Source organism: Carcharodon carcharias, chromosome 14, assembly GCF_017639515.1.
Source record: "Carcharodon carcharias isolate sCarCar2 chromosome 14, sCarCar2.pri, whole genome shotgun sequence".
NCBI lineage: Eukaryota > Metazoa > Chordata > Chondrichthyes > Lamniformes > Lamnidae > Carcharodon > Carcharodon carcharias.
In genome coordinates, this window is record NC_054480.1 from 138,879,832 (window position 1) to 138,906,824 (window position 26,993).

The 26,993-nt window shown below is 44.1% G+C and overlaps 1 long non-coding RNA gene across 1 annotated transcript; it reads left to right on the forward strand.

Annotated features, from left to right (window-relative positions):
- On the forward strand, positions 1-26,993 carry LOC121287092. The gene is made up of 2 exons (XR_005945147.1): positions 1-84; positions 26,512-26,993. It is a non-coding gene; the product is annotated as an uncharacterized LOC121287092 (long non-coding RNA).

Sequence of the window (26,993 nt, forward strand, 5' to 3'; positions counted from 1 at the left end):
CACCAAACCCTATTCAAACAAAATGGACGCAGAGCCAGAAAAGAAGAGATTTTAGGAAGGACAAGCAAAGGTTGCATCAAAGAGGTGAGTTTTAAGCAGAGTCTTAAAGAAACAAAGCAGTGGAGGGGTTTAGGTAGTGAATTACAGAGCCTGGGTCGAGGCAGGTAAAGCCACAAATGACAGCATCTGTGGGCTAAGGGAAAGGAGTGAGGTGGTGTAGGATGGGGATGGGTGTTTGGTATGTGGGTTGTGGGGATGCTCAAGAAGCCAGAATTAGAGTAATGAGAGTTCAAAATGGGCCTGTAGTCTCTCGCTGGGTTTATCAGATAATTGGCAGGCAGCTATGCTGGCTGCTCACGGTAGCTCTAGGGAAGTCTACCCACTCCTTTGGTAAGTGTCTTTCTCGTTGTGACATTTCCTTATTCCTAGCAACTAAGAAACAAGAATCATTATTTTTCATGTTGCATTCAATAAACTCTGAATGTAGTTACTTTAATAAGTATGGTACCATAGTGGTTATGTTACTGAACTAATTATCCAGAGGCCTGGATGAATCTCCCAGGGATATGAGTTCAAATCCACAATATATATTAATGATTTAGATGAAGGAATTAAATGTAATATCTCCAAATTTGTAGATGACACAAAGCTGAGTGGGAGGGTGAGCTGTGAGGAGGATGCAGAGATGCTTCAATGTGATTTCGACAAGCTGAGGGAGTGGGCAAATGCATGGCAGATGCAGTATAATGTGGATGAATGTGAGGTTATCCACTTTGGTAGCAAAAACAGGAAGGCAGATTATTATCTGAATGGCTATAGATTGAGAGAGGGGAATGTGCAACGAGACCTGGGTGTCTTTGTACACCAGTCGCTGAGGGTAAGCATGCAGGTTCAGCAGGCGGTAAAGAAGGCAAATGGTATGTTGGCCTTCATAGCCAGAGGATTTGAGTACAGGAACAGGGATGTCTTGCTGCAATTTTACAGGGCCTTGGTGAGACCACACCTGGAGTATTGTGTGCAGTTTTGGTCTCCTTATCTGAGGAAGGACGTACTTGCTATAGAGGGAATGCAGCGAAGGTTTACCCGACTGATTCCTGGGATGGCGGGACTGACATATGAGGAGAGACTGAGTCGATTAGGATTATATTTGCTGGAGTTCAGAAGAATGAGGAGGGATCTCATAGAAACCTATAAAATTCTAACAGGACTCGACAGGGTAGATGCAGGAAGGATGTTTCCGATGGTGGGGGGGTCCAGAACCAGGGGTCACAGTCTGAGGATACGGGGTAGGCCATTTAGGACAGAGATGAGGAGAAGTTTTTCACCCATAGAATAGTGAGCCTGTGGAATTCACTACCACAGAAAGTAGTTGAGGCCAAAACATTGTATGTTTTCAAGAAGGAGTTAAATATAGCTCTTGGGGTGAATGGGATCAAAGGGTAAGGGGAGAAAGCGGGAGCAGGCTACTGAGTTGGATGATCAGCCATGATCATAATGATTGGCGGAGCAGGCTCGAAGGGCCAAATGGCCTATTCCTGCTCCTTGTTTCTATGAATAACCTCCCAGAATTTATTTATAACAGTTGCTTCTTAGTTTCACCAAATTTAATTAAACATTTTAAAGTTATGTAACTGACCCCTAGACTTGGATATTTCTGTCTCTCAGAATTAAATTTACCACTGTTTGGCCTTTGTTTCTTATATCCATCCTCTGTGCTCACTTTCATTAAACTCTTTGCACTTTCTAGACCAAGAGCCATAGAATCATACAGCACAGAAACAGGCCTTTCGGCCTGTAGTGTCCATGCCGGCCATCAAGCATCTATCTGTTCTAATCTCATTTTCTAACACTTGGCCCATAGCCCCATGCTGTGGCGTTTCAAGTGCTCATCTAAATATTTCTTTATTACCTGTGCAGTTTATCTTTGCATTCAAGTAATAACTGGCTACAATAATGCTTTGTATGGCCTGCAGCATATAGAATGTTCTGTTTAGCTAGATGGCAAATGGTACATTAAGACATATTTTTATTAACCTTGAGCAAATTCAAAAAAACATACATTTATGGCATTACTGCAACCTCTACACCGAGAAGGACAAGGGCAGCAGATGCGTGGGGACACTACAACCTGCAAGTTTCCCTCCAAGCCAAACACCATTCTGACTTGAAATTATACCACCATTCCTTCACTGTCGCTGGGTCAAAACCCAGGAACTCCCTCCCTAACAGCACTGTGCGTGCACCTACACCACATGGATTGCAGCAATTCAAGAAGGCTGCTCACCATGACCTCAAGGGCATTTAGGAATGCGCAATAAATGCTGGCCTACACATGACACCCACATCCCATGAACGAATAAATAAATAAAATTCTTTATGATGTTAAATATGTTTTCAATTCAGCCGCTTCTACCATCACGCAAGTTTGACATTTAAATGCGCATCAGGTTCAGTTTTTTAAATCACTTTCAAATCTCTTTAAACTGCATAAGGGATAGAATTCCCATTCAGTTTTCCAAAAGATTTTCTTGCCCTTTATAACATATCACTGTAATGTAAGCAAGAAGCTATCATTAGGAGCAGCTTTAGCAATAAGCTACCACGAGTCAGATTCTGGAACAGGGATAAACAGTACAACATTAGGAATGCTGGACCCGAGAAGGTGATCCACAAAAGTACAAGTATATTTCTTAGAGAAGATGGAGTTGTTTAGAACTGAGCTCCAGTGGAAGTTAGAAAGGACAGAATTTCAGAGCTGTCAGTGTTTTTAACTAACTTCATAATCATTGCTGAACACCATGGTTGGCCCTCAAAAGATCATTTTATATTGTGGAATTTCAAATTTCTCCATTATGATAAAATGTTTCATGTTTTTGAAGAGTTCATTTATCTTTATTTTAGCTTCTATTTTAACCCAATCATAATTTATTTCTCCTTATGAAAATTTAAATTAAAAGTGAAGAATATTCAATGTTTTACCTTCCTTTGGTGTGTGTGAATACTTCAATGTGATTGGCTACTTACCTGCTTGCTGATATCACTATTGCTGCATGCCAAGACATCCCCTTGACTTGATGCCAGATTTAAACTGCTGTTGGGAAAGAGGATAAACACGCTGCAGAGATCACTGTTTATGGACAGTTTGCTTCGAGGTCAGCGTCAAGTGCCCTTGCTTCACTGCTGAATGCAAAATCTAAGCCAAAATACTGAAATGCTAATATCCAACTAAGTCATTTCAAAACAAAAACAGAATTACCTGGAAAAACTCAGCAGGTCTGGCAGCATCGGCGGAGAAGAAAAGAGTTGACGTTTCGAGTCCTCATGACCCTTCGACAGAACTTGCGTTCGAGTCCAAGAAAGAGTTGAAATATAAACTGGTTTAAGGTGTGTGTGTGGGGGGCGGAGAGATAGAGAGACAAAGAGGTGGAGGGGGGGGCGGGGGTGTGGTTGTAGGGACAAACAAGCAGTGATAGAAGCAGATCATCAAAAGATGTCAACAACAATAGTACAATAGAACACATAGGTGTTAAAATTAAAGTTGGTGATATTATCTAAACGAATGTGCTAATTAAGAATGGATGGTAGGGCACTCAAGGTATAGCTCTAGTGGGGTTTTTTATATAATGGAAATAGGTGGGAAAAGGAAAATCTTTATAATTTATTGGAAAAAAAAGGGGGGAAAAAAAAGGACTTAGTTTCATACCCTTACGCCCTCACCTCAATGAATTTCGGGCTCGGCATGATGCTGAACTCTTCTTCCGCCGTCTTCGTCTCCGGGCTCACTTCTTTGGGCAGGAGTCCTCTCCCAGTTCAACGGATCCTTTTACCCATCTCCAATATTCTCCCTCCACCTGGACCCCTCCCTCTGGATTCTTACCTTCTCTTGATCTTTTCATTGAGAACTGTCGGCGCGACATTAGTCGTCTCAATTTCTCTGCTCCTCTCACCCATTCTAACCTCTCTCTCTCTGAACTTACTGCACTCCATTCTCTCAGGTCCAACCCTGACATTGTCATCAAACCCGCTGACAAGGGTGGTGCTGTTGTTGTCTGGCGCACTGACCTCTACCTCGCGGAGGCTGAGCGTCAACTCGCAGACACTTCCTCCTACCTCTCCCTGGACCATGACCCCACCACTGAACATCAAGCCATTGTTTCCAGGACTGTCACTGACCTCATCACCTCTGGGGATCTCCCTCCCACAGCTTCCAACCTGATAGTCTCCCAACCTCGGACGGCCCGCTTCTATCTCCTACCCAAAATCCACAAACAGAACTGCCCCGGTAGACCGATCGTCTCAGCTTGTTCCTGCCCCACAGAACTCATTTCTCGTTATCTTGACTCCCTTCTCTCTCCCCTTGTCCAGTCCCTTCCCACCTACATCCGTGATTCCTCTGACACCTTACGTCACATCAACAATTTCCAGTTCCCTGGCCCCAACCGCTTCCTCTTCACCATGGACGTCCAATCCCTCTACACCTCCATCCCCCACCAGGATGGTCTGAGGGCCCTTAGCTTCTTCCCAAACAGAGGCCCGAACAATCCCCATCCACCACTACTCTCCTCCGTCTGGCTGAACTTGTTCTCACACTGAACAACTTCTCCTTCAACTCCTCTCACTTCCTCCAAATAAAAGGTGTGGCTATGGGTACCTGCATGGGCCCCAGCTATGCCTGTCTCTTTATGGGGTATGTGGAACATTCCTTGTTACTGTCCTACTCCGGCCCCCTTCCACAACTCTTTCTCCGGTACATCGATGATTACTTCGGTGCCGCTTCATGCTCTCATCAGGACTTGGAAAAATTTATTAATTTTGCTTCCAATCTCCACCCCTCCATCATTTTCACGTGGTCCATCTCTGACACTTCCCTTCCCTTCCTTGACCTCTCTGTCTCAATCTCTGGTGATAGACTGTCCACCAATATCCATTACAAACCCACCGACTCCCACAGCTATCTCGACTACAGCTCCTCACACCCCGCTTCCTGTAAGGACTCCATCCCATTCTCTCAGTTCCTTCGCCTCCGTCGCATCTGTTCCGATGATGCTACATTCAAAAACAGTTCCTCCGACATGTCCTCCTTCTTCCTTAACCGAGGTTTTCCACCCACGGTCGTTGACAGGGCCCTCAACCGTGTCCGGCCCATCTCCCGCGCATCCGCCCTCACGCCTTCTCCTCCCTCCCAGAAACATGATAGGGTCCCCCTTGTCCTCACTTATCACCCCACCAGCCTCCGCATTCAAAGGATCATCCTCCGCCATTTCCGCCAACTCCAGCATGATGCCACCACCAAACACATCTTCCCTTCACCCCCCTTATCGGCATTCCGTAGGGATCGCTCCCTCCGTGACACCCTGGTCCACTCCTCCATCACCCCCTACTCCTCAACCCCCTCCTATGGCACCACCCCATGCCCACGCAAAAGATGCAACACCTGCCCCTTCACTTCCTCTCTCCTCACCGTCCAAGGACCCAAACACTCCTTTCAAGTGAAGCAGCATTTCACTTGCATTTCCCCCAACTTAGTCTACTGCATTCGTTGCTCCCAATGTGGTCTCCTCTACATTGGAGAGACCAAACGTAAACTGGGCGACCGCTTTGCAGAACACCTGCGGTCTGTCCGCAAGAATGACCCAAACCTCCCTGTCGCTTGCCATTTCAACACTCCACCCTGCTCTCTTGCCCACATGTCTGTCCTTGGCTTGCTGCATTGTTCCAGTGAAGCCCAACGCAAACTGGAGGAACAACACCTCATCTTCCGACTAGGGACTTTACAGCCTTCCGGACTGAATATTGAATTCAACAACTTTAGGTCGTAAGCTCCCTCCCCCATCCCCACCCCCTTTCTGTTTCCCCCTTCCCTTTTTTTTCCAATAAATTATAAAGATTTTCCTTTTCCCACCTATTTCCATTATATAAAAAAAAACCCCACTAGAGCTATACCTTGAGTGCCCTACCATCCATTCTTAATTAGCACATTCGTTTAGATAATATCACCAACTTTAATTTTAACACCTATGTGTTCTATTGTACTATTGTTGTTGACATCTTTTGATGATCTGCTTCTATCACTGCTTGTTTGTCCCTACAACCACACCCCCGCCCCCCCCCCTCCACCTCTTTGTCTCTCTATCTCTCCGCCCCCCACACACACACCTTAAACCAGTTTATATTTCAACTCTTTCTTGGACTCGAACGCAAGTTCTGTCGAAGGGTCATGAGGACTCGAAACGTCAACTCTTTTCTTCTCCGCCGATGCTGCCAGACCTGCTGAGTTTTTCCAGGTAATTCTGTTTTTGTTTTGGATTTCCAGCATCCGCAGTTTTTTTGTTTTTAAGTCATTTCAAAACCTAGCTTTGATTTTCTGGACAAGGTGCTTTACCTTTGTGGAGGGGAGAATAGAAATGAAACAAACCTCAACAAAGCCCAAAAAGAATGAACACAATGCCAGCCTTAATTACAACCTAGTGCATACTTGACAAATAAAGTTGCATATTTCAATTAGCTGTGTGTTCTTATGAATATCTCTCAACATCTCAATAAAATAAATACTGTAACCCACAATGGAGGTTGTCATGTTCTTATAATGATATAAGCACCAATTGCTCATAAGGGATTGTGTAAACACATTGTGGGTTCATTTATTTAGATGAGGCATATGGGAACATTTATACATAAGTAGAAAGGTTGAAGATCTCAGCAGCAGACCTGTGTTTTTGTGTGCTCTGCTCAAAAGCAAAAGTGAAACTAGTACTGGATCACATGACACACTTCCCTTTCAGTACTGCCATGCTGCTATCCCTTAAATGCATTTTATAACATTCCCCTTTCTTTTTAAAGCACTTTCCCCACTTCCAAAGAAGTATAACTATTTACAATACAGGTTCATGTGTAGTTACCATTACAGAAGTGTATAGAACTGATGAATCAATGAGTTTCTAAAGCATAGAGGTAATCTGCTGATATGCCCAGATCTTGTATTGGTAATCTTCTCTGGAGGTATATTTAATTGCTCTGTGGGATTGTCATTCTTGGATGTTGTTCCTGGTTGCATTTGGGATCTAGCCCTCGATGCAATCGGATTGTATGGTGGTTGAGGAGTTGGAGTGTATCTGATTTGTCTTTGGTTACGCCTCACCATTACTCCTTTGTGTGTAAGGGTTTCATAGGACCTTAGTTCTGAACAAATCCTAGCCAGCTCAGCCGGCTGCCATGTATCTCCTGTGAGATCCTGGATGTGAACGTCTTGTCCAAGCTGTAAATTTGGCCATTCTGTACCTGCATTTTTATCGTGCATGATGGTCACCTTATCTTGCAGTTTTAAAAGTTCCTCTCTAGTTTCTGAGAGAGTAGGATGAAGTTGTTAAAGAATATCAGGTTGCAAAGATACCAATATGATGACCTACATGCTTTTAAAAACGAGATGTCTAGCTGTTCCCAATAAGGCCAAAATGGTCTCACATGTTCGTGGACATGCTGAATTGAATCAACCTTCAATGATGGTTTTCCAAAGTTTCTGTAGTGTGTAGTCTTTCACCATTGCTTCTTTAGCCCCTGGCATTTGCGTTGTGCAAAATGGACTAGATCAGTTGATGGACTCGCATTCTCCTGCAAGAGTAACATTACAGCTCCCTGGAAACTGCCAATTTTGATGTTAGGTCACGAACTGAGGCAATTGGAATAGTTTCTGAAGTTGATCTGCCATGTGAGGTCTGACTGATTCCATGGATTGTGACTAGTGCAAGGCTACAGCATGCTGGTTGACCTGTGATTGCCCAGCCTTTAGTCTCCACAATGTAGTCTGTGACATCCAGGAGGATTGATTGTGCTTGCATTCCAGGACCATGGATCCTGCACATGAAATTAGCGCACTAATGTACACCGAAAGTTACCCAATAGTATGTTTTGCATGGCAATCCACTTATGTGGATGCATGTCTTTTAGAATCCATAGAGGTAGTATGTTGGCATTTGCCCCGTGTCAATCCTGGCCAATAATGAATAGTTATCAACTTTCTTAGGACAAATAATTCAAATCTTGACAAACACTTCAGACAGGGTGATGGCTGCTATGTCTTCCACCAGATTGATTGATGGCTAATCATCTCATTGTGCACATCATCATCATTTTCTGGTTTGTCAATCGGCTCATGTATATGTTTCCAGTGATACTGGATGGCCATTTCTATTGTTTGAAGATAGCAATAGTGTATTGCCTGTTTAGATCAGTGCATGGCTCTTTGCAGCTGCATCAGTCTTTGCTCTAGTGCACTGCCACTGCCAATGGCCCTTCCTGTCACATGCCCTGCAGAATTGCTGGAAAGCTGGGAATTTTCCTTGGTGCATGCAGAAGACCACACCTTCCACATGTCTTGCTAGGTTTTGGCATTCTAGTAGTTGCATCAACAATTGGGTTGGCTCTTAGGACCTGCAAGCTTTGTCAACTGCAAGGATCGCTTTCTACTTACGTCCATCCTTGGGAGCCCTTCGACGCTACAGGTTTTGGGCTTGTTTAGCAGATCATCCTGGAATGCTTCCATGGGAGTGGATGCAATCATCAACTCAACAATTCAGTCTGCTAGCTCTGCATCTGAAAAATCACAGTACGTACCCTTTTCTCTGCATCCACTGATGAAGTGGTCTATGGATTCTGTAGGCTGTTATCAAAATGACATGAACTCTAATCAATGATTCTGAACCAGTCTTCCCAATGTAGTCCACGGCCTGAATCTTGCGTTCCAAGGTTGGGCGTGGGCTGACCCGAACGCCTGTAAAATTGCGCGGAAAGACGACGGGCATGCTTCTCGACATCATTGCACACGCATGCAATGTTTAGGCCGGTGGGCCCACGCAGGAGTCGGAGCAGCGCCCGTCAGCGATTAAAGGGCCAATTAAAGTCATTAAAAAGCCTATTAACCGTGATTTTACTTTGCCCGTGTGATTTTTAGCTTGTGACACAGGCAAAACCGGAGGGCGGAATTCACGTTTTTATCATTTCCTCATCCACGGGCAGGATAAAAGGCCTCCGGAGCAGCAGCACTTTCTCTGTCTTTGCCAGTCCTTTGCTGTGTGAGTCCAGAGTTGTCCCAGAGTTTCTTGGCATCTCTTTTGATTGTCAAGTCTGCCTTTCAGCATCTTGGGTCCTCATCTTTCCTGGAAGGTTCCCCTGAGTATTGCACCACAGAGCTCCTTCATTTTCAAGACACTGCTCCTCTGCATTCCATCTAATGGGGATAGTGTATTTCCACCGGTGGAATCTCCTCTAAAGAGGAAGAGAGGGACAGGAGGGAGAGGAGGCCAGATGGTCACAGGCAGCATCCTAGGGACAGACCTTTAAGAGGAGAGGCACAGTCTCAATGGTGCAGGGCCAGCAGGGAGGCCAAGGTGGGAGGGCACGCTGAAGACACCACTTACCAGCGGCTAGAGTGTTCAGGCAGCGCTCCAACTACCTCCAGATGTCTGAAGTTCACTGCTGCAGGTTACTCCACCTCTCCAGGGACACAGTGACATCAATACGCCACACGATAGGTCCAGAAACCGCCTTCAGCTACATGAGCGGATGCCCTTTGCCGGTGGCTTTGAAGGTCACAGCGGCCCTCAACTTCTATGCCTCCGGTTCTTTTCAGGGCTCAGTGGGGGATCTGTGCAGCATTTCCAGGCAGAGAGAGCACGAGGTTTTGCTGCGATTGCTGGGCTCCTCCGCATCCAGGATGTAATAGATTGCACTCACTTGGCCAACAAGGCACCAGCAGGTGAGCCTGGAGTTTCAGTCAACAGAAAGGGGTTCCACTCAGTAAATGTTCAGATCGTCTGTGACCACAGGACACAGATTCCCCAAGTTTGTGCCCATTTTCCTAGGACCTCACACGATGCTTACATCTTGCGGCACTCACAGGTACCAAGGCTGTTCGTGGCTCCTGCCTGAGTGGATGGATGGTTCTTGGGTGACAAGGGCTATCCTTTTGAAGAGTTGGCTGATGACCCCACTCCATCCCCCAAGAACTGATGCTGAGGAGAGATACAACAGGAGTCATGCTTCCACAAGGGTGGTGGTGGAGAGGACCATCGGGCTGCTGAAAATGCGCTTCAGTTGCCTGGACCGGTCAGGGGGAGCATTGCAGTATCTTCCAGAGTGTGTCTCCCTCATAGTCATCGCACGTTGTGCTCTGCACAGCCTGGCTCTGGCAAGAGGGAACCCACTGGAGGCTGGGAAAGCGAGGCAGCTCCACAAGCCACGGAGGATGACTCAAGTGATGGCTCAGAGGAAAAGCCTGGGGAGACGCAGGGTGAGGTCCTCAAGGCAGACAACAGGAACCCTCATGGAGGAAGGGACACCAGGGATGCTGTGATCCAGTGAGCCTTCTGCTACATATCCAAGGCATCGATGCCTCTTCAAGCCAATGGCATTGTCTCCTTTGTTAACAATCAATAAATGAGAACCCAACTCAGTGTACCAGCACCACACAATGCCATACTTTTACAAGCCTGTGCTGCATCTGGCACCTATCTATACCATCCAGCCAACTCAGCCAATTTAAGTCAAATAAATCCTTATGTTACTTCACATAAACATACAAAGAACAAAGTGTCCATCCCTAACACAAACTTCAAAATAATTAACCCAAAAAATGTCACCCATAACATGCCCCTGGTGCGCTCAAGGTGTCTTCAACTTACGTCTGCGGGTGCTGCATCTTGGTAACCCCCCCGCCCCTCGCTGACAGTGGCGTTGGAGGCAGCCTGCTGACTCTGCTGGCCTGGTGGTCTCGGTGCCCTTCTGAGGTCACTGTCTGTGTGAGGGCTTGCAGGTACAAGTGCAACCCCAGGGAACCTCTGAGTCTGCTCCTGAAGCTGCCTCTCCATGAGAGTCGCCACACTCTCAATGGAGGAGGTTGTGCCGCTCGGTGTTAATGGTCAACACACCGCTTGGACTCCTCCATGATGGAGACCATGGCATGCAGACCCTCATGGATCTGCATCAGTTCTCCCCGCATATCCCTTTGGACACCCAGCATCTGCCGCCTGATGTACAACTCCAGAGGCTCATCATCACCTCGGATGTAGCAGGGCCCTGGTCTCCAGCTCCCACTGTCGGCCCCCTAGGACCTCTCTGCTTCTGCCAGCTCCTCATGCGAGTGTGATGTGCCCTCACCGCTGTGCATTACCCATGGAGCTGAATACCTAATGCCCAGCAACATCTGAGTATCTGCGCTGGTGCCTGGTTCAGAGAGACAGTGTGACACTGGTGTAGGAGTGCTGCTTTCCTCGATGGTATGTCCTCAAGGTCACCAGTGGCTCCTATGGAGGAAGGCAAAAGATCAGTACATTCAATCATCAAGGTCACTATGCATGCTAGGTGGGCTAAGAAGACAGTGGAGAGCTGCTGCATTGTGCCATCTGCACTGGAGCTTCAATGGGATCTCTGGCTACGACAGTTCAGTTTCTGATGAAAGGAGCCCTTTATGTTTCCAGTACCCACCGCACATGCATCTGTCACCTGCACTCTTACCTTCATCCGAGACCCCCATCTTACTGCAACCGGAGGAGCAAACTGGCCGGTGAATTCCCAGCTCCAGTGCATTGCTCTCGTGCTTTGTGAGGAAACACAGATTTGGCACTCCTCCACCCGTTCTGCGGTGCTCCGCAGCATTATGTATCGTCTTCTCCTGACAGGGAAAGATAGCCTCATCATTGCTCCGTCTCCCTGAAGGTCCTTTCCTGGTTCCCACCTGCCCTCTCACCTGGGCATTTGGCAGGCCATGTCACTATGGCACATCTCACCCTGCAATGCACTGAGGCCAGTTGTGCTGACATCCCAGCCTTGGCAGAGGCTTCAGTGCCAGTTGGCATACACACTCTTAGACCCCTGAATGTTCTGAGCAATGGGCACCTGACTAAAGTTCTCTGCACAGGTCCATGCCATTTCTGCACTTATCCTTGTTGACCGCAGCACATCATTGAACCTTTTGCTGACCTCCTCGACCAGAACTCCCAGGCACTCATCTGAGAAACGGGGAGGGGGTGGGGGCAGAATGCCCACCCAACTTGCCCTCCTACCATCCATGATCACCAGGTGCTGAGACCATGTTTGCACACCAGGACACTTCTTGAAAAGCTTCCAGACAGCCCCTCAGCCTCTTCCAAATTCCTGGAGGCCTTCAGGGAGCTGCCTCTTCTGTTTTTCATCTTCATCCAGCTGTCGCGTTTCACGCTGGGGGGGGGGGGGCCTTAATTGGCTACCCAGTGTAAGATTGCGTTCACAGCATGAACTCAGCCGGAAGCGAGTTTTACATCTGCTTCCAGCTGCGCCAACTTAGGGCACACCCCGAGGGTAAAATTCAGGGCCATATCTTTTGGGGATCCTTCAGCTCTTCTGCTGTTAATCGTGATGTGTTCAGCCTGTGTAGACCTTCATTTCCAATTGATAGGCAAATCTTTATAGCTTGCTTGTCTGTTTCAGACACACCTGAATCAAGCAACCATAGCTCTGTACACTGTTCAAAAACTTTGAATTCAGATAGTAGGTCAGCTGCATCCCAATTCAAACTAGGGAATTTTGTGGACATTCTGACAATATCCCTTTGACCTTCCTCTGTAGTACCTGAGATGTATATCACTGTAGCTGCTTTTGTAAAGCTCCAACCAATATAATCATAATCTTCTCTGGCCTGATTTTTCAAAGGGTCTTTTTTTGCTGTTTTTTTTTTGTTGGACTCTCCCTCACTCACTATCAATCCAGCCCACACCCTGGTCACTTGTCTTTCCCAACTGAGCAATCCCCTTTTTGGTCCTCCCAATGTGCTGTTCCACTCACTGAACTTTTTTTCATTTATTCATAGGCATCACTGGCTGGGCCAGCATTTATTGCCCATCCCTAATTGCCCCTGAGAACTGACTTGGCTTGCTAGACCATTTTGAAAAGCCAACCACAGTGCTGTGGGTCTGGAGTCACATGCAGGCCAGATCAGGTAAGGACAGCAGATTTCCTTCCCTAAAGGGCATTAGTGAACCCCACAATCAACAATGGCTTCATGGTCATCATTAGACTTTTAATTCCAGATTTCCTTTTTAAATTGAATTCAAATTCACCATTTGCCGTGACAGGATTTGAACCCAGGTCCCCAGAGCATTACCCTGAGTATCTGGAGTAATAGTCTGGTGACAATACCACTACACCATCACCTCCCTATAAACACTGACAGACTATGTGCTGCAATCTCACCACAAAAGATCCACCTGCTTATCAGTTCTTTAGTTGAGCACTGTCTCTACACTGTGTCTTCAAATCTTTTCTGTGCAGTCACCATGCTGCGATTTCAACACTCTCTGACGCTGCAACTCCGTTGTAGTCTGACCAGAGCATTGAGGGTCGACTCATGCCATGTAGCATGAGCTAAGGCTGTTCACCATGTCGTTAGTATCTGTCTTAATCTTGCTGCCAGATTGTTTGACCACTGCTGAGCACCATGTTATGGTGTTATAATGATATAAGTACCAATCGATCATAAAGAAATGTGCAAACACATTGTGGGTTCATTTGTTTAGACTAGGCACATGGGAACATTCATACAAGGGTAGAAAGCTTGAAGACATCAGCAGCAGAGCTGTGTGTGTGTGCGTGTGTGTGTGTGTGTGTGTGTGCGTGTGTGTGCGTGTGTGTGTGTGCGCGTGTGCGTGTGCGCGTGTGCGTGTGTGTGTGTGTGCTCTGCTCAAAAGCAAAAGTGAATTTGCATGACACACTCCCCTTCTAGTGATGTCATGCTGCTATTCCTTAAAGGCATGTTACAACAGAGATTGTTTTAAATTGCTGTTAGCCTTAGATTAACAGGGATGTCGTTTTTCCATTAAATAATTTTATTTCAAATTTGAAATCTATTGTTAGAATAGCTGAATATTTAGAATATCGCAGACATTGAAATAAATTAGAGCATTGACAATTTACACAAGATAACAAGATAAAAGATAAATAATTCCCATAAATACAGCAAGTAAATTGTTGCTGAAATGTATTTTGGCTGTATTTATTTGGTGTACAAAGAAGTTTCTGTAATTGCATTTATTAACTTACCCATAGAGGGTGCTTTAAGCACATAGAATAACATCTCTGTGAGCGAGCTTATCAGTTGAATCAAAAATAATTCCACAAGCATGGCATCACAATGGCAAAGTGACTGCACAAAGCATTTGTATTAACTAAAAACCATAATATATACTCATTCAAATTAATCATCCAATCAAAAATATACAAATATTTTCAATATAGCAGGTCACGTGGTTCAGTTGGTAGAACTTTTCTCTCTGAGTCAGAAGGCTGTAGGTTCAAGTCTCTAGGGGTGGAATTTAATTACTGTCCCTCAAGGCGAGTTTGGAGGTAGGGTGCATTTTACCAGGCGGGAGAGTGGTGCATGGGGACCCTGCCACCTTCCCACCTCTGCACCGATTCCATGGCTGGAAGGCTCATGTACGGCCTTCGTGCCTGCTGCCAATTGAGGCCATCCTGCTACCATTGGTATTCAACCAGCGGCAGGCGGGGTCTTACCAAAAAACCAAACCCTGTCAGGTTTGCTTGCAGGCTCCCAGGGACTGTCACCCATCAGGCAGTCAGTACCTGATTGAGGAATCCGACATTGGAAGGGGGTTCCACTGAGAGCCACCCTGCCTTGATGCTGGCCCTCGGTCCCCCACAACCCCATGACCTCCATCCTTTTTTTTGCAAAAATATACTTTATTCATAAAATATCTTCAAGAACATTCCAAACCATTTCAAAATCACTATCACAAAAGTACAATCAGATTCAACTTTTACAACATGTATCACAAAATGCATCAATACAAACAATGAATATTGCAGTCATTTGCAGACATTCATTTTGAGCTGTACAGCCCGAGGGGCTCAGCAGTTCCCAGCCCCTCGGTGCACTGTGGCAGAAAGATCTTAGACAGCGATCTTTCCCCATTGCGCCTTTGCAGCGGCTGCCCCAAGCTTTAGTGCGTCCCTCAGCACGTAGTCCTGGATTTTGGAATGTGCCAGTCTGCAACACTCGGTCAGGACAACTCTTTGCGCTGGAAGACCAACAAGTTTCGGGCAGACCAAAGAGCTTCTTTCACCGAGTTGATGATCCTCCAGCTGCAGTTGATGTTTGTCTCGGTGTGTGTCCCTCGGAACAGCCCGTAGAGCACAGAGTCCTGTGTCCACGGAACTGCTCGGGATGAACCTCGACAGGAACCACTGCATCTCTCTCCAGACCTTCTTTGCAAAGGCACAATCTACCAGGAGGTGAATAACGGTCTCTTCCCCACCACAGCCACCTCGAGGGCAACGTGCAGAGGGGGTGAGACTCCTGGCGTGTAGGAAGGATCTGACGGGGAGGGCCTTTCTCACCACCAGCCAAGCTACATCTTGGTGCTTGTTGGAAAGTTCTGGCGATGAGGCATTCTACCAAATGACTTTGACAGTCTGCTCGGGGAACCATCCCACAGGATCCACCCTCTCCTTTTCCCTCAGGGCCTCTAAGATGTTACGTGCTGATCACTGCCTGATGGACTTGTGGTCAAAGGTGTTTCTCTGCATAATTTTTTCCACGAGGGACAGGTAGTATGGCACGGTCCAACTACTTGGAGCATTCCGTGGCAGTGTGACCAGACCCATCCTTCGCAACACCGGGGACAGGTAGAACCTCAGCACATAGTGACACTTGGTGTTTGCGTACTGAGGGTCTACACACCGCTTGATGCAGCCACACACAAAGGTGGCCATCAGTATGAGGGCGATGTTGGGCACGTTTTCTCCCCCTTTATCTAGAGGCTTGTACATCGCGTCCCTGCGGACACGATCCATTTTTGACCTCCAGATAAAGTGGAAGATGGCTCGGGTGATTGCCACCACGCAGGAGTGTGGAATGGGCCAGACCTGCGCCATGTACAGCAACAGCGAGAGTGCCTCACACCTGATGACCAGGTTCTTGCCCGCAATGGAGAGGGAGCGTCGCTCCCACATACCCAGTTTCCTTTTCACCATAGACACTCGCTCCTTCCAGTTTCTGATGCATGCCCTGGTTCCTCCGAACCATAACCCCAGCACCTTCAGGCCGTCAGCCCTGACAGTGAAGGGGACAAAGGATCGGTCAGCCCAGTTTGCATTGTTCTGTTTCGTGAGTGGCACTCTGAAGCCCACAATCTTTACTCACTTCAAGGCAGCCCTTTACAATAAATGTAAGCTTTCGGGTTTAGTATTATGCTTGCAATAAATGCTTGGGTGTGCCACATTGTAATACTGAACTGAATACTGAGAGCTGATAGTGACCATGTTGCATAGGAAACAAGTTATCTCTTTTGGTGTGCTATTGGGCACTTCAGATTATAAATTTTACTCCACGGGTAACATTTGGAGCAAACATCAAACCAACGTATATCCTGTTTTTGTCAACGATGTAAGCGCATCCCCCTTCACACACTTCTGCTTTATTTGGCTGCAAAAAAACTTGCATTTGAAGGCACTTTTCACTCAGTCAGAAACTGTATTTTTCAATGTTGATTCAATCTGAAACCTGGAAAATTCAAATAGACGTTCATATGCGGTTTACAATAAACAAGTTTGATACTTACTCACTTAATTAGAAAGGAATTTCTGTGAGAACACCTTTTGTTCAAATTGCTCCCTGTGTTATATATAGACAAATAATTTCAAGAAAAAGTTAACAATTTTTAAAATAATTAATTTGAAATAAAAGCAAAATACTGGAAACATTTAGCAAGTCAAGAGAGAAAAATACAGTTGTAACTGTCATATAAGGGTCTGACACATAAAGGGTTAACATGGGGCTGAGTACAGTACCGCCCACACAGTGATGTAAGAGAGCACATGACTCGCACTTGGAGGGTCAGTGTAGTGCTGGACAGAGTCATGTGTAGAAGCAAGGATGGAGTCAGCTCTTATCTTGAACCTTGACTGTACCTATGTATATAGTTTCTAGTAGTTAATAAATACTTACTGTTGAACTACCTTAGACTACAAATACATTAATAAGACCTACCAAACCACGAACAATACCTTACAACATGGTAGGAGCGAATGGAACAACTCAAAACCTCGCAGAGACGGCAGAAGAAAATTAAATTCCTGAGAAACTGAAGGAAAATCAAAGAAGCATTCTGACCAGAAGAAAAGCTCAAGAAGCGAAGGAGCAGAAGGAAATCACCATAGAAAAGCTCCAAAGAAAGGCAAAAATTAAATTACTCATTCGGCAGTGCCAGCTTCCATTTTCGTAAACCTCTTACAGCTGAACCTGCAATTTAAAAACTTTAGACATTGGTCAGAGATCCAGATCAATTTGGACTTATGTAAGGACCAGATCAATCGCAAAATTGGGCACTCCAGAGAAAGAGATTCCTTAGATTCAAGATAACACACTGCTTTATTTGGTAGGCCAATTTAATAAGCGTGTCCAGCAGCCAGAAGAACCTGTTGACTCCTTCATTAATGAGCTATACAGAATGTCTCAAGGCTGTGATTATGGTGGCCTGAAATCTGAACTAATCAGGGATGGAATAGTTGTCGGAGTGGCGGATGACACACTCCATACATGCTTCAAGCGAAGGAAAACTAACCCTTGAGAAAGCCATCCAGATTGTCAGGCAATCTGAAATCTGCAGCACAGATACGTATTAAGGGAAGTTGGAAAACCGTGATACAAAGTAAATCCCACTGTCCAGTTAGTCAAAAGCACAGAAAGAGGGACACTGCAGGCCAAGGGAAGTAATACCCTAATCAACCAGTAAAGCGAACATGCCAGCACTGTAGAGCAAAGCACCCCAAGAGGTGTGATCAATGTCTGGCAATTTCAGCCTGGTGCTTTCAATGTAACTGATTAGGACACTTCAGGTAGCTATGCAAATGCCAAAACGCACAGGAGATCCCAAGAAGATACACAACCTTGCTTCTTGGGTGAGGTCAAAGATCCTGGATTTTCGTTCTGGAATGTGGACACCTCTGTTAATGGCCATCTCACAAACTTTAAGTTGGACACAGGGGCCACTGTTACAATCCTATTGGGCAAAGACCTCTAGCTACGAATAACAGATACAATACTTTATGGGCACGGAGGAATCTGATTTCTAACCTAAGACATAGTTCTGCAACCATTAAGATTTGGTGGCAAACAAATCTTCAGGCTGATGTACATCATCTGTAACTAGTCTTTTTCTCTCTTGAGTAGAGATGCCTGTGTAGCCCTGAATCTCCTCAAAATGGTAAAAGATGTCAAGGCAACCACTGTCGTAAATTATAGAGAACTGCAAGTTCCAGCGAGCTCCAACAAGAAAGATTCTCTCGACTGGGACTTCAGCTCTGAATTTGCAGTGCAGGTTTGTCCACTTTCGTTATAGGTGCCAGAAGCCCCTCATTGGCCAGACCAGCCAGATGACTATCATGACACCTTGAGTAGATGAAAATCAGGAGAGGAAATAGCAACGAAAAGATCCTCAACCTCCTGCTCCAACGCCAGTTGGAGAGATAAATCCTAAGACCACAGAGCAGATGCTGTAATCACACAGCCAGCATGACAAAGCTGCAAACGATGCTGGAACTGAGTAACAGCTATCTGAGTAGCATACTGTACAGCTGAACACAAAGGTGAGTTTACTACCAGGTCACACCCCCACAATAGGAAGAGCCATCATGGCGAGCCGCACAAAGGAAGAAGAGAATAAAACACTACAGAGACGAGTCCAGAATGTGTCCACCCCGTAAAGAGTGGGATAAACTAACAACCATCTATCACTACAGTTGGGGAATCGACTAAGAGCAAATCAATGGAAGGAATGGAAAAAGAGGATGAAAAGACACGCTGATATCAGAACAACCTCCAATTCAACCAAATTTATCTGCAGCAACAGAGCCTATCACTCCTCTGACAGTAGTGAGAGCAAAACATGGAAGGCCTCCAGACTGCCTGAACCTATGAACTCATGGACCTGAGAAAGGAGATGGGTAATAGTAATGATGCAATGCACAGGGTAAACTGGGATAACTTGTAAATGCATTGGATAAAGACTTGGCCGGAAATGTAGTATAAGGGTCTGGCACGTAAAGGGTTAATGTAGGACTGAGTACAGTACTGCCCACACAATGATGTAAGAGAACACATGACCTGCACTGAGAGGTCAGTATAGTTTTGGACACAGCAAGCAAGTAGAAGTGAGCATGGAGGAAGCTCCTAGCTTGGATCTTTACTGTACCTATGTATATAATTTCTAGTCGTTAATAAACACTTTCTGTTGAACTACCAAAAACTATGAATACCTTAAAAAGACCTACCGAACTATGCCCAACACCTTTCAGCAGTAATGTTTCAGGTCAAAAAAATGTGTTTCTCCCAAGATTAAATAAGTTATGGAAAGCTGACGGCAGTCCGACCTGTGTGTAGTCAAAGAGTATTCCTACACCTTCACTTTGATCAAACTATATAGCATATTTATGACGATAAATGGTGGATGTTTGAATAAAATAGGGATAACCTTGAAAATTTTACAACAATCTAAAGAGAAAGAAATAAAAACAGAAAATGCTGGAAAACCTTAACAAGTCTGGCAGCATCTGTGGAGAGAGAAACAGAATTAACGTTTCGAGTTCATATGACTCTTCTTCGAAACTCTTCTGCTCTGAAGGAGAATCATACGGACTCGAAACATTAACTCCATTTCTCTCTCCATAGATGCTTTCAGACCTGCTATGTATTTCCAGCATTTTCTATTTTTATTTCAGATTTCTAGCATCCGAAGTATTTTACTTTTATAATGAGAAACAAACTTAGGGTGATGAAAGTTGTAGGTTACCAAGAGATATAACAGATTGATTTCCTTGAATTAACTTCTTTTTACTGACTTGATGATTGTAATTTAAACAAATTAATACAGGTCTTGGTGCTCATGATGCAGTTTCCTGTATATGGGGGAGGTTAAACACAGAATGGGTGTTCACCTCCACTCAGTCCTTAAGTGTGACCCTGCGCATCCGATCACTTGTCATTTTTGCTCCCCCCCCTATTCTGGCTTCTCTGTCCTTGGTCTACTGCACTGTTCCAATGAAGCCCAATGGAAGCTATTGGTCTCCTTATTTAAAGAAGAACTTAAATCAATCTGGAGGGAGGCGGTGACATAGTGGTATTGTTACTGGATTGGTATTCTAGAGACCCAAGGTAATGCTCTGGGGATCAGAGTTCAAATCCCACCATGGCAGATAGTGAAATCTGAATTCACTAAAAATCTAAAATTAAAAAGTCTGATGATGACCACGAAACTATTGCCGATTGTCATAAAAACCCATCTGATTCACTCATGTCCTGTAGGGAAGGAAATCTGCTGTCCCTACCTGGTCTGGCCTACATGTGACTCCAGACCCACAGCAATGCGGTCGATTCTTAAATGCAATTAGGGATGGGCAATAAATGCTGGCCTAGCCAGTGATGTCCACACCCCACGAACGAATAAATTTAAGAAAATACGTTGGAAGCTGTTCAAAGAAGGTATACAAAACTAAATACCTGGATTCAGCAGCAACAGTTGGCTTGAATCCACTGGAGTTTAGAAGAGTAAGAGGCGATTTGATTGAAACATATAAGACCCTGAGGGATCTTGACCAGATCTATGTGGATAAGATGTTTTCTCTTGTGGGAAAATCTAGTACCAGGGATTACTGTTTAAAAATAAGGGGTTGCCCATTCAGAACAGAGATGAGGACAATTTTTTTCTCTCAGAGGATTGAGAGTCTTTGGAACTCTCTTCCTCAAAAGGCGGTAGAAGCAGAATCTTTGAATATTTCTAAGGCTGAGGTGGATAGATCTTTGATAAGCCAGGGAGTGAATGGTTATCAGGGATGGATAGGAACCTGGAGTTGATTGAACAGCGGAGTAGGCTCAAGGGGACGAGTAGCCTACTCCTGCCCTTAATTTGTATGTTATGTCTGTAAGCTTAAGGAGCAGTGCCCCATTCTTAGCGTAAATACCTTACAGCCTTCCAGGCCTAACATTTAGTTCAGCAATTTCAGGTCATAACCACTGCTCCCACTTTTTTGAACAATAGCTGTCAGTAATGATTCTGCTATCTCCATTTACACTTCTTAATTGGTTCCTGCCCCCTTCTTATGGGCTAACACCCCATTTTGCTTTGCACCATCACCCTTCTTGTCATCTCTCCTGCATTCCACCCTATCACAGATCTTCCCTTTTGGTCTTTCAACCCATTCCTCCTTTCCCTGCCTCTGTGCTTGCTTAAAACCTCTAACTTTTTTTGCATTCTGATATAAGGTCATTAATCTGAAACATTAGCCATGTTTCTCTCTACACAGATGCTACCTACAATGTATTTCTGGCATTTTCTGTGTTTTATTTCAGGTTTCCCATTTTTGCAGTATTTTGCTTTTGTAATACAGGTTTTATTTGGTTGAAATATTTGGGGATCTGATTCCATTTTTGAATCAGTTAATTTACCTAGAATTGAATTTTTAACCACGTCATATTATCCAGTTGATTATCCATTTTTTTTTTCTCTCTGTTCATTAAAGCGTGTGATGTAAATGCTGGCAAATGGTGCACTTTTCCATTTTGATACCCAGTGTTCAAGGTGGTTTACAAATAATGATTTTGATATTGCAAAATGAATAGTAAAACTCCTTTTGCTGCTAGTGTCTTGACCTGGTGAAATAAAAAGAATTTTAAAAAATAATATAGGTATACAGTTCCCATAGGAAGGGGGCATGAATCTAACATATCTGGTGACAAACCAGATAAAGTGTTTAGGAGGAATTTCTCTACAAGGAGTCTGAAGAGAATGTGGACTCTACTACCACCCAGCGTAGTTAATTTGTTGACAGATTTAATGGGAGGTGGGATGCATATATGAGGGAGAAGGGCATAGAGGGAAATTGGGGCAGGGTGGGAAGAATTAATAGCGTGGGAGGAGGCTTATGTGGAGTATAATCATGGAACTGCTAAACCAAACAGCCTAACTCTCTCCTGCAAATTCCACGTAGTTTGAGGCAATGTGGGGATTTCATTTGAGGTGAAAGGAAGTAGTGAAACCAGTAAGCTAATATTTGAAGAGCTAATATATGAATCATCAAAACTTAAGAGTTGATATATTCTGGTTAGGCAGACAAAGCTGAAGTTTTGTAGAAATGGAAGAAACAAAAACCTTTTGTTGTCTTAAGAGCAGTGGGGAGATTAAGATGCTTCGCAATGCAAGAAGGTTTGGTGCACTGGGGGTGTGCAAGCTGAAGGAAGTTGATTCACTGTTAGTAATTTGTTTTTGTTTTGTCTTGGAGTCTTTATAAAAGTAACATTATTTTTTTAAAGCTTGGCTGAACTTTACAATTTTAGTAATGAGGCCCTTTCATGTGTATCATTTAAACAATTTGAAACAAACATTAAACTATTGGAGTTTAATAGTTCAAATTCAAAGCTGAAAATTTAATAGCAAAATACTGCAGATGCTGGAAATCTGAACTATAAACAGAAACTGCTGGAAATACTCAGCAGGTCATGTCAAATATGACTTCTTCTGAACTGGAGAACTTCAGTTATAATTGACTTGAAACGTTAACTCTGTCTCTTTCTCTCTCTCTCCCTCTCTCTCTCTCCACAGATGCTGCCAGACCTGCTGAGTATATCCAGCACTGCCTGGTTTTAGTTCAAAATTTAATAACATTGTACGTATGTTTATGTGTTAAATGGTAAAATATATGAAAACATTGCTTGTTATTTACTTCATAGAAGTTGGCTTTATTTTAGAAAGTGTATGCTTAAGGCAAAATTGCTTAATTCAAATTACCTGACCTTTCAGTTTGTTCCGCAGCTAAATTCCAAAGGCCATGTGTCATTGACATTGCTTAATTTGAATTACTGGATCATTCTGAAATGGTTGAACTTTCAATAGTAGGCTGTAGTTTTTAACTTTTTAGAAAGAGATGATTCATATAACGTAAAGTAGTGTTTATTATTTTCCAATCTATTTAATTTAAAGTAATTTTATTGGTTATAAATCTAGAAAATTATTCACTATTTATCATGTAACATTTTCTTAGCTTTATCTGTTTTTCTCTGCGGGTCAAGCAGTGTTATACAAAAATGGTTCTTATTGTAGCTGGGTGGTCCAGTAGATTCAAATATCTCAAACTTTGTATACACCGAGCACTTTTTACCTCTCTTCAGCTTTTCAAGAGCTATTTAATTGTAGGTTTCTCCTTGTAAAAGCAGTTAGTGTATTATTGAATATCCAATTACTGTGGCTTCTGAGAATTTGTAATCCTTTTTCCTGAATTGTTCTTCGGTTTTCCTCTTTTCAAATTTTCTAATCCTGATAGAACTTAGTGTTTCTGAAATTCAAATGTCAGATAACTTGAATTGAGCAACGTTGCATTAAGAGTACAGTACACTCTTTAAAATAAAAATAACTCCTGTGATGTAAATAACAGGGAACTTTTACATATGATGTGAGAAACACATGTTCTGGCCAAAGTATTATGGCCAGCTCATGCATGCACTTCCCGCTTTGTTGCTGACTCATAGGGAGATTGGCAAAATAGTTTAGAATTCAGGAGAAGAGCACCCTCAGTCTGCCCTCCCAAGTTTCGGCTTTTAATGGAAAAATTGCTCTAAGGACACGTGGGGCTGTAACCTCCGAGCTCCAGGGCTGTGTAAGTGGGGTACCCCAAAGATGGGCTGAGGAACCCCCTGCTTCCCCCCTTGGCCCTTCCAGAAGTTCCCAGATAAAGTTGGCACAACAATTGCCTGGGAAGCCCAAATTTCCCATGGGAATTGCCCTGCACTGGGAACCATCCGAAAATGTAATTTAAATCGCAAACTTTGGATGGTTCTGACTGTTTGACATCAATAGTTATCCAGAAAAAGTTAGAAGAATTAAAACCACTTCTAACTTCTGGCTAACTACTGTAGAGACCCACACCAAACCCCCACGGGACTCCTTTGAACCCTCAGGGGATACCCCCAACCTTCCAACTACCATCTCATGGGGACTCCCAAACCCCAAGGGATTCCCCCCCCCCATGGAACTCCCCGCTCCCTCTGACTACTCTCCCCTCATGGGACTCTTCCTCTTCACCAGCACAATGGAGACTCCCCCCCAACCCGACTCCCGAATCTCACCTCTAACCCCCACCCCTAAGGCCTGACTCCCGACTCTCATCCCCAACCGCGACCCCTCCCCCAAGGCCCAACTCTCACCCCCAACCCCCGCCAAGGTTCGGCCCAACCGCGCCCCTTTCTCCCACCCCCACCCCAAAGTCTGACCTAACCCCCCCCCACCCAAATCCTACCCACTTACCTTCTCCCTGGCTTCTCAAAGACCTTTAAACCTGGCTGCACCTTTAAACTCACCTGATATACCTCAGCTAGTGCCTTAAAAAAGGGGGCGTGGCCTCCTTCCCTCCAATGCAGCAGCGTTCGACTGAAGGCTTCAGGAACGAGCTGCCGTATACAGTTCTCACCTAGACAGTGTCAAAAGGTCAGGCAAGACAGGATCAAAAAAGTTAAAGGTAACAAATTAGGAGCGGAGTGGTAATATGACTCTGATTGCCACTCCACCAAAGTTCAGAGGATCTTCACCTTCTCCTACCCATTTTCTGTTTTATTTCAGATCTCCAGCTTTCACAATTTGTTGTACTTTTATCTCTGGTGTTTGTGTTTGAATAAAGCCCAGAAAGACAGAATAGAGGTCTCCCCTCTCTAATTTCCTTGTTGGTGATAAAGCTGTTAAATTTGTTAGATAAGGTTATCTTTACAGAATTGGTAATTCCTTGACACTAAAAGAATATTTTGCTCATGTGATATGAAGAATCTACAGACACAATAGTGGCTCCCTCTGAGCTGCCCTCTGAAACCCGCTATTCATGAAATCTAGCAAAGCAGTCATTGTTCAGCTATGATAATCATGTTTCAACAGTTTCACAGTCAATGAATGAGCTTTATGACCCACATGTGTTAACCACTAACTTCATAGCTTTGACCTACAAATCTCAGATGAGAAGAGCCATTCGATCCACCTTACTTCATCCACCCAGAAGAACCCTACAGGCTCCTTATACATCATTTAGTTGTTTCTATAATGAGTTCACGTTTTTTTCCTCCATTAGCCTATCTTAAAGTTCATTTCCTATGTAAAGAACTTATTAAGTCCTAAACTTTCCTCTGGCTAATTTGAATCCGTGTCTCCTTGCTGTACACCCGCAATTTAATTTACCTTTTTGATACCATTTACAATCTTGCATATGTCTTTAACAGCACCTATTAAATGCTTCTTTTCCGGGCTTAATGGTCCAAATTTCTGCAGTCTTCCTAACTCCTTTACACTAAGGATCAGCAGTATAGCTCTTTTCTGTACTACTTCCAAGACCTGAATGTCTCCCTTGTTTCTTGGCAACCAGAACTGACACAGTATTCAAGATATGCAACTTCCTCTGATTTCTGTTTTACTGTTTTAGCTCAGAGGTTCAACATCCTATTGGATTTATTGATTGTTCTTTACATTGGTTGGACATATTGCGTGTTGATCTACATAGGTTCATCAATCTCTTTCAACTTCATCCTTAGATATTTCAGCACAATTTACAGAGTACATAGCTCATCCATTGTTTTCACTTATTTCATCTGCCTTGTACTTCCAACCTTGACCATACTTTTTCCAACTTATTCTGTAATCATCCTCCAATTTCACTACCACTCATAGCACAGTAGCACTGGTAAATTCAACCAATTTGTTTCTGAATCCTTGTCATTGATGTAAATCTGAAACTGTAATCATTCCAACAATGAGTGCTGGGTCACCCCAATCGATACATTCCCCAAATCTGACAAAGCTACATTGGGAAGTACCTACTGTTTTCTACCCTTCAGCTAATTTCTTAGTCATTCCCAGATTTAACCTGAATCCCTACAACTTTTAGTTAACTAAAAACAGAAAATAGTGGAAATACTCAACAGGTCTGGTAGCATCTTTGAAAACTAATAGTTTATCACGCAAAACTTTATTGAAAGTCTTTGGAAGTCCAGATATACTATGTCATAGGGTTCTTACAGTCCAGTTAAATTGTCAATTCCTTAAGAATTTGGGAAGGTTAGTCAGCAAGCATCTTCCCTTTCTGAATTTGTCTTGACTGTTTCCTCCAAACCCTCTGCTGCCCCTAGTTTGGTGGCATTATATTTGTAATGTTATGAGGATGTGCTTTCTAAAGATACAATTAAAAAAAAACTGGAACCCTCTAAGAGGCAATGACAAAACTGCTCAAACTGCCACAATGCACACAATTTCACATTCCACCAAGTGGGATGAAAGAAGCAGAAACTCAACCCCCTAAGGAGCACGAAAGACTCCATCCTCTGTTGGCATCACACCATCCTGAGACTTTTCAAATGTTTCTGAGATGAGACATCAAAATGCAATTACCTGTTCTGAAACAATAACTATAGCAGATGTGAACTAAAAGAATTTTTCTGGAATTTAGAGTCAGAAATGTACTTTTAAGGACTCCTTACCAAGTAGGAGAGAGAGAACAAAAGACAATGCTGTACTGAACACATGGTGTATGAGGCTGTGTGCCCTGTCTACCTAACACTGTTGGAAGTGGTGCCCGGATTTTCAAAGTAACCATCCTGAGAAGAAAAATCTACTGTGAACTGAGACCTTTTGGGAATAAAACATGGAAATCTGCTCCATACAACTTCAGCTGGGAAGACAACTGAACAAAACAGCCGCAACGTGGAATCACCGCACTGAGACCAGCTAACCGTGTACTCCTCTGTTTTAGTTTTCATGAACTGCAAAAATCTGAGAAGCCAATCCTCTTATTCTGCCATTGGTACTGGTGTGTGTGTGAGCCCAGACGAATGCGTGCGGTGTATGAATGGTGGTTGCGATTTGCCTAGAATTTTTTTTTAGTTTGGTAGGTAGTTTCAATAAACTTATCTTGTTCTTTGTTTAACCTAA